Here is a 9,328-nt window from a genome sequence, read left to right as displayed (position 1 = left end):
CTACAGACCAAGAAGAAATTAAAAAAGAACTAAACGAAAAAGGCCACAAAGTACTTAACATTACAAATATAATACAAAGAACAACAAACAAACCACTATCATTAAACTTCATCGAACTAAAAGCAAGTTATAACAACAAAGACATTTACAATATAAACAAGCTAATGAACTGCATAGTCTCCTTTGAGGCACCTCACCATAAGCGCACCATTTCACAGTGCACGAAATGCCAGAAATATGGTCATACAAAAAATTATTGTACAAGAGATACAGTCTGCGTGAAATGCGCTGATAGACATATATCAATAGAATGCAATAACCGAATAAAGGAAGTTAAATGTGCCTTATGTGGAGGTAACCATACCGCCAACTACAAAGGATGCGAAATTTATAAAGCACTTAAAGTCCAAAGATTTTCATCTCTGCGTAATAAAGAACCAACATCAAATACAAATAAAAATAATACGCCAATAACAACAGCCGTAACAAACATAATTCCCGGAGTAAGCTATGCTGATGTTGCATCTTCTTCAAGGGAACATAAAGCAGAGCAGGAGCTGACTAACAAATCTGAAAAAAAATAATGATATCGAAGAGCTTAAAGACATGGTAAAATCCCTAGTCAACCAGATGACAAATATGATGAATATAATTACAATGCTTTTAAAGAATATGAATGGACAAAAGTGAAAAAATTAAAATTCTAATTTGGAATGCAAATGGACTAATACAGCACTATTAAGAACTAAAACAATTTTTAGCTGACAAAGAAATTGACATAGCATTGATTGCAGAAACACATTTTACTGACAAAAGTTTTCTGAAATTTCCTAATTATAAAATGTATGTGACAAACCATCCTGATGGAAGAGCCCATGGAGGGACAACTATAATTATTAAATCAAGCAGAACTCACATAGAACAACTCCAATATTCGACGCCTAATCTTCAATCCACGACATTGCAAATATATGACAAAAATGGACCAGTATCTATTTCTTCCATTTACTGTCCACCTAGACATAGGACTATGAATAAGTTCGTGCGGTTTTTTTTCGAAATTTGAAACTTTATTGACGTAAAATGGTTACAAATTTAATATTCAAAGTATTGTCCATCGCTTACTACTACTTTTTCCCATCTTTCTGGCAATTCACGGATTCCCTTTGTGAAAAATTCGGTCGGTTTTGCCGCAATCCACGAATCGATCCATTTTTTGACTTCATCGTAATTACGGAAGTGCTGGTCAGCCAGGCCATGTTGCATCGATCGGAAGAGATAGTAATCGGATGGCGCAAGGTCTGGACTATACGGCGGGTGGGGTAGGACATCCCATTTGAGCGTTTCTAAGTATGTTTTGACCACTTGTGCAACATGTGGCCGAGCATTGTCATGTTGCAAAATAACTTTGTCGTGTCTATCGGCGTATTGCGGCCGTTTTTCTCGCAGTGCTCGGCTCAAACGCATCAATTGTCGTCGGTAGACATCCCCCGTAATCGTTTCATTCGGTTTCAGTAGCTCATAATACACAACACCCAGCTGGTCCCACCAGATACACAGCATAACCTTCAGGCCATGAATATTCTGCGCCGACGTCGATGTTGAAGCATGGCCAGGGTATCCATACGTTGCCCGACGTTTTGGATTGTCGTAATGGACCCACTTTTCATCGCCAGTCACAATTCGATGCAAAAAACCCTTTCTTTTGTGCCGTTGAAGCAGTTGTTCGCATGCCATAAAACGGCGTTCAACGTCTCTTGGCTTCAATTCATACGGCACCCAATGGCCTACCTTTCGGATCATTCCCATGGCTTTTAAACGTTTGGAAATGGTTGATTGATCAACTCCCAAAGTTTTTGCAACCTCTTCTTGCGTTTGAGCCGGATCTTGATCGAGCAATTCCTCCAATTCGGTATCCATGAACTTTGGCGGCGCACCCTCGCGTTCTTCGTCTTCCAAGCCAAAATCACCACTTTTAAAGCGTGCAAACCACTTCTGGCACGTTCGCTCAGCTAGAGCATGCTCACCATAAACTTCCACCAAGATACGATGACTTTCGGCTGCTTTTTTCTTCATATTAAAATAATGAAGAAGAATTCCCCGCAAAAACACATTATTTGGCACGAAATTCGACATTTTCAAGTGTGGTAAAAATATTGTTGTTTACGCTTCAAATAAAAAACTTATACTGACGTTTGTGCCTTACGACAGTAGCTCTCCAATGAATGTTTGGAAATGTGGATCGATGGAATAATAATCAAGTTACGCCATCTGTTGTAAAACCGCACGAACTTATTCATAGTCCTATATATATAACTTTATTATTATATAATATATATTATTATTATTATATCTTATATAATATATATTCTTATTATATTATATATATATTAATTTTTATATGTCTTAATGTGTTTTTAACAAATAAAAACATTTGTCAACCTAAAAACGTACTAAAAAGTCATTTATCCCGCCAAAAGTTCTTATGACCGCTCTTCCTACGCGGCGGGACCACTGTGCGGTGTGGCAATATTGGCAAATGTTACGAAAAATGCACATTTTTCAGCGCTTTCACGAGAAAAAGAGTTTCCCATCTAGTCATCTATGGGTAAGACATGGCAACCAACAATGTACTACAGTCGTCACTGTACAGACACTGAGAGCCGTTATCACTCTTATGAGTTGGAAGCTCTTGCCGTTGTTGAAGTGCTTGAACGATTTCGCATATACCTACTGGGCAAGAAATTTCGCTTAGTGACTGACTGTTCAGCAGTTGCCAAAGTACGTGCTAACAAGGAACTTAAGCCTAAGAGTTCTCGATGGTGGTTGAAAATATCAGAATTCGACTTCGAAGCCGTACATCGTTCCGGTAGCAGACTTGCTCATGTAGATGCGATGAGTAGAGTACCTGACCAGCCCGCTGAAAATGGGGCACCAGCCGGTTCTATATTCGAAATAACGTCAACGATTGGCTTTATACCATGCAGATCCAAGATATAAGATCAGCATACTGCAAGGCAAATTGAAATCACGAGAGCCAGAAATTAAGAAGTATTTCCGTATTCAGAATCATCGCCTCTATCGTCCAGAAGGCAATGGACTCAAATTTGTCGTCCGTACGTTCGTACGACGGCGCGTTGCTCAACTATGTCATGACAAAATGGGTCACCACGCATTAGAGAAGACTACTGTTCGTATTCTAAAAATGTTTTGGTTCCCGAAAATGCGTAAATATATTAAAAAGTATGTATAATGCGGCGTGTTGAATGCTGTTATCGAAAGGCAACATCCGGTAAGGTAGAAGATGCAATGCACTTCGATCCGGTAGAACCGATACCTTTCCGCGTGATTCACATTGATCATCTCGGCCCGTTTGTACGTAGTGAGAAGGGAAAATGTTACGTATTAACAATTTCCGTCGCATTCTTCAAATATCTTCTATTTAAGCCGGTTCGCGATACGCAAACAACTCATGTTTTAAATACATTGAATGACATGACCGGTTATTTCGGGTTGCCCGTTAAAGTAATCACCGATCGTGCGACCGCCTAAACGTCAAAAACATTTAGTTCATATTGCCAGCAAAACGGTATAAGACACGGGCAAGTCGAGCGCGCTAACCAAACTATCCTAAACTATTTACGTACTTCCGTTGATAATCCGAAAGATTGGGACTTAGTATTACGGAATTTGCAATTTAGCATTAACTCGCAAAATAATAAAACAATCGGTTATAGTCCAAATGAGCTAATATTTAACTTTAATTTGCACGATATTGTACACAATCAGTTAGTAGCCGCCGTTCGCGACGACGTAAACGAAACCGCTGAGAAAATTCCGATAGACGAAAAACGTAATATAGCTTCTGACAATATCGAGAGCGAGCGACAAAAATGGAAAAAGCGTTTTGACAAAAAACATTAACTTCCTCTATTAGCAAGCAATACCGCTACTGGTGAGTCGCGAAAATTAGAGCCGAAGTATCATGGACCGTATCGCATCGCAAAGGTTTTAAGCAACGATCGGTATCTAATAGAAGATATACCGGGAATGCCTATAAAATCGCGTAATTTTTCTTCTGTTTATGAATCTAGCAAACTGAAACCCTGGTGTGGTATCTGTCCTGAACTCGACGATGACTACATAAGTAGTACCGATTCTGAAGACAACGGAATTGGGGATGATTATCAGCGAGCTGGTAGCCCTGCAACTAACAAGTGTGCAATGTGGCATCGCCATATCCGAATTACAGCGTCGGTCGACGAAGATATTTCCTAATGAATCGAGGAAAGTCGAACAGAACGCAAACGGAGACGGCCGTAACATTAGAAATAATATATATGTATATACCTTTATATATATACATTCATAGTTTTTATACTTTTAAATAAATTTTATAAAATAATAATAGAAAAACCGTATATGTGTAGAGGCCTTCTGACACGCGGATGATATTGCGTTGGCAATAATGGCAAAAGAGCTTCATCAAATTGAGGCTATATTTAGTTTGCAAACTAAAAAACTGGCCAAGGTCGTCAAACCTTCAGCTTGCGGGCCAATAATCTTAGGCAGTTTTGATCACGAGCAGAAAAAAATTGAGAATATCACGCTAAGCATAGACGGGCGTAACATCAACACTCAACCGTATTTGAAATACTTGGAAGTTATGATTGATGCACGCTTAAACTTCAAAGCGCACATTGAAAAAATTTATCTTGAATAATGGCTAACATAGGCGGGCCGAGTCAGAAAAGAAGGCTACTACTGCGTGGGGACAAGCATTAAAATACGAAACATACGCCAAGATTACAAAATCTCTGTTTCGATTGAGCGCTATTAGAGTCGCAAGCACATTACGCACTGTACCCCTTGAAGCTATCGGAGTAATTTTTGGCATAATGCTCCCAAATATACTAGCTTTGGAAAGTAAGATGATATATGAATAAAGCCGAAGCCTTGCCAGCCGAGGAGATCATAGAAATAAGATACGAGAGCGTATGGCAACGACGTTGGGATATAACAACTAAAGGGAGATGGACACATAGACTCATTAGAAATGTGCAGGCATGGGTCGATAAAAAATATGATGTCGGATTTTATATGACGCAGCTCCTGACAGGACATGGCTGTTTTAGAGCATACCTCCACAAGTATGGCCATGATGATGGAGTTATATGTTCAATTTGGGCCAACGCAAATGAAAATGCGTAGCATATATTCTTTTACTGCCAAAGATATAGTAAAGAACGAGAGTTTTTGGAAAACAAAATATAATAGTAGTACCAATAACACCAGACAATGTTGTTCCACACATGCTATAATCTAAATCTATAGTCTAAGTATAGGATTGTATTAAAAAATTGTCAGCTTTCGTACTCAATGATTTGAGACATATGAAGATAAGGCGCAAGCATAGCACTAAATAGCTGAAGTTTTGTAGTCTAAGAGTCTACACTTTTCCTACGTTGTAGTAACAACCGGTTGTGCCGTAGGACTATTTTCTCTATTGATTTATTTGGATGCAGGAAAACTGACGATACCGGACATATACACTTACCTTTCTATGGTATAGACAGAGACATAATGGGTGGGAGAAAACTGTTATGACAAGGGTGACTCTCTCATCAAATGACCTAAACAGTGGATGGTAACAAGCATATGCTACTTTCGACTTTGCATCAGGATAATAACGGACGGTGAGTTTAGTTCTCAAACCGCCTCCCGACGAACACTTAACGGTTTTACCAGTGGAAACGGTACTTTGAAGGTAGGACGTTCGGGTTAAAGTCTCACACTGATGGGGTTAGGCTTTACATACTTCCTCCTCGAAAAAAAAAAACAACAAAAAAACCTTGCCCATGCTTTATAGGTATCTCCGGAAGTATCTGTGGCCCGAGAGGAACTGAGTTAGGAAATAATTCACATTGCAGTGCACTGCAAAAAAAGTTTGAAATTTAAACTGATAGCAAAGTCAAATAACTGTGAAAATGAATACTTATTTACAGAAGTATCTGATGGCATGAATAAAATTTTAATTGCATGTGTTTACAATCCTAACTATTTGTTGACCTGTCTGAATCTGTCTTAAATTATATGTTCGTAATGTTGTGTGGTGATTTTAATGTTAACCTTTTAAAAAATGAGCCTAGTAGTAGTAAACTATTCGACCAGTTGGCAACAGCTGAATTTTGTGTTGTTAACGGAATTACACCAACGAGATATTCAAATAACTCACAACCTAGTCTTCTTGATTATTTTATAACATGTGTCTCTTTCTGTCCAGCGTATTCTTAGAATTCTTCTATATGTCCACATTTCAAATGCTTCTATTTTACTCATTTCAGTGGTTTTAATGGTCCATATCTCCATAGTATACAGAAGTACAAACAGCACCTAACATTTAACGAATCGAATTTTTAATTTAATATTGAAGTCAGGATTATTAAGAACCTTTTTGTACTTAACATATGGAATTCAGCCCTAGAAATTTCAATTCGAGCTTTTATTTCTTTTGAAGAATTCCAATTTTTGTTAATCCAGCAACCTAAGTATTTGAAATTTTTTACTTTTTCAATGAGCATGTCATTAATTGTGTCAACACAGATGTCTTTCCTGCTGACAATCATATATTTAGTTTTATTCATATTGATTTTTAAACCGAAGTTTTTACTGCAACGACAACATTGACTAGCTCCTGTAGTCCACTTAGACTGTCTGATAAGAGAGTTATGTCGTTAGCGTATCTGATGTTGTTAATGTTTGTCCCATTTACTTTAATGCCAGTTTCTAATCCTTGGAGTGCTTCTTGAAAGATTCTTTCGGAGTAGATGTTAAATAGTAATGGTGAGAGAATACATCCTTGTCTAACCCCTCTTAGTATAGGTATAGCGTCTGTAGTTTCGTTGTTTATGTTAACTTCTGCAGTTTGCTGCCAATAAAGATTGCGTATACATTGAATTTCTTTTGTATCGATATCCATGTTTTGTAGAATCTCAATTGACTTATCGTGCTGAACAGTGTCAAACGCTTTTTCATAATCTACGAAACACATAAACACATCTTTTGGACTTCTCTGCAATTTTCAACTAATACTTGAATACAAAATAGCGCTTCACATGTGCCCATGCCTTCTTTAAATCCGAATTGTGTTTCTCCCATTGCTGATTCGCACTTCTTATAAATTCTTTTATAAATAATTTTTATAATAATTTTTAGTGAATGACTCATCAAGCTTATAAATCTAGATCTAAGTCTTATATATTTTCGTCATTTATTAATTTCAAGATTTCAGAAGGAAGCTCATCTGGACTTGTTGCCTTATTATCCTTGGATCCTTTTATGGCAATTTTTATTTCGTCTTTTGTTATAACAGGTCCTGATAAATTTTAAATAGGTGCTGATTGATACGCAGATCTATTAGTGTCCGAGAAAAGGGAATAAATGTATTATTGCCAGACTTTTTTCTTCTCACAAAGATCTAACACAACTTCATTATTGCCATCCAATAAAAAATTAGACATAGTTTTGCGATAAATTCCGGCAATTTCTTTAAGTTTCTTGCGAAGATTGAAATCGCCATGTAGTTTTTGTAGTCTTTCAATTTCGTTACACTGGCTGTTCATCTAATCAATCATTGCATCACGTATTTTGCGTCTAATCTCATAGTTAAGTTCTCTGTATCTATTTTGATTTTTATTTTTGTAAGTACGTCGTTCTTACATTAACGTAATTATTTCATCTGTTATCCACTTGTTTTTAATTTCATATCGTTTTTTACCTGATGGTTCAACGAAAGAGTATTAAGTAACGTTTTAAGAGCTCCCACAATCTTTCCGGCGATTTCCATGTGTATAGTCTACGCGCTGGTAAATGAAACCATGTATTAGTTATTTTCATATTATGGTTTTGGCAAAATTGAACAAGTTGGTCGCCTCTTTCGTTTCTTTCGCCTAGGCCGAAATTTCCAACTATACCATCCACATAACCTTCACCGTCACCTTGAATAATGTTAATTTCGTGTGATTTGGTAAGTTTCATTAATTCATAAATCTCGGCATAAAAATTTTCAATTTCTTCTTCATTTTTATCTGCTGTACGTGCATATACTTGAATTATATTAATAATGAGTGGCTTCGCATTAATTTTTAATAAAAATGTTCCATCTGATTTAGGGATAAATCCAATAACACATTTAGCTGCTTGTTCTTTAACAATGATGCCGACGCCATTTCTGTGATTAGTATTTTGATTTCCTGAATAGAAAATTTTTGTGTTCTCTGTCTGGTCACCATGTTTCGCTTATTCCTATAATATCTATATTTAATCTATTCGTTTCTAAAATTGTGTTTTTTAATTTTCCAGCCTAGTAGAGACTGCGGACGTTCCACTTACCAATGTTAAGATGTTTTTTGATTTACCTCCGGGGATTCTTAGCACCCTCAGGGCCGTTGTAAACAAAACTAACCTCATTAAAAAAAGTATTATAATTTCATATCTATAACGGACTTAACTTATAACAGAACTTGTGGCACGACTAAGTATAGATGTAAAGTTTGCAGTGGTATATCAATTCCATCTTGTGTTGCTAAACTGGAAAGTATATAGTAGTATATATAATATAATATATATAAAGTATAATATAAACTGGTAGTATATATTCTACTTTTAAGGATCACAAAAATCTAATAAAACAAAAAAAAATCCATCTACTGCATCTAACAATGTTGCTAGCAACACTGCAGCCAATAAAGATGCGGTGGATAAAAACAATTTGATAATGACACGTGCGAAAGTTAAGTTGCTTACTTATTTGCTTTTGAACGTGAGCTGTAACTTTGTTGTTGTTGACATGTGTGCTACCCTCCCGCTCCGTTCTCTTTAAACAAAAATGATTCGTTTCTTCCTTGTGCTAATGCTTTGGCTGATTATACTGTACGTGCTGCTGCTGCTGCTGTTGACGTCGTTTTCTCTTCTGCCTCTACTCATCCTCAACCATCCACTCTAATTGTAATCGAAGGTTTGGCTAACAATTCTGCTTGGACTGAGGTGAGGAATAAAAAGCTGAAGAAAGAAATGGTTGTTGTTGGCTCAAGTGGTAAAACCAAATTGAGTGTCGCCGTTTCCCATAAATGGGTTCATTTATGCTCGTTTTCCCCGACTGCAGATGCAAAAAATCATGTAAACGTTAATAATAACTCTCTCTTATGCTTTCCACTGATTAAGAAAGGAAACCTAGAGGACAGAAACAAGCATAAACGTGTCAATTTCAAACTAGGTGTTTCATCCGGGAATAAAATATGAAATGCGTGACTTTAGTCAGCTAATGTTA

The sequence above is a fragment of the Anastrepha obliqua genome, unplaced genomic scaffold (genome assembly GCF_027943255.1).
Source record: "Anastrepha obliqua isolate idAnaObli1 unplaced genomic scaffold, idAnaObli1_1.0 ptg000009l, whole genome shotgun sequence".
Classification (NCBI taxonomy): Eukaryota; Metazoa; Arthropoda; class Insecta; order Diptera; family Tephritidae; genus Anastrepha; species Anastrepha obliqua.
This window is presented reverse-complemented; position numbering follows the sequence as displayed.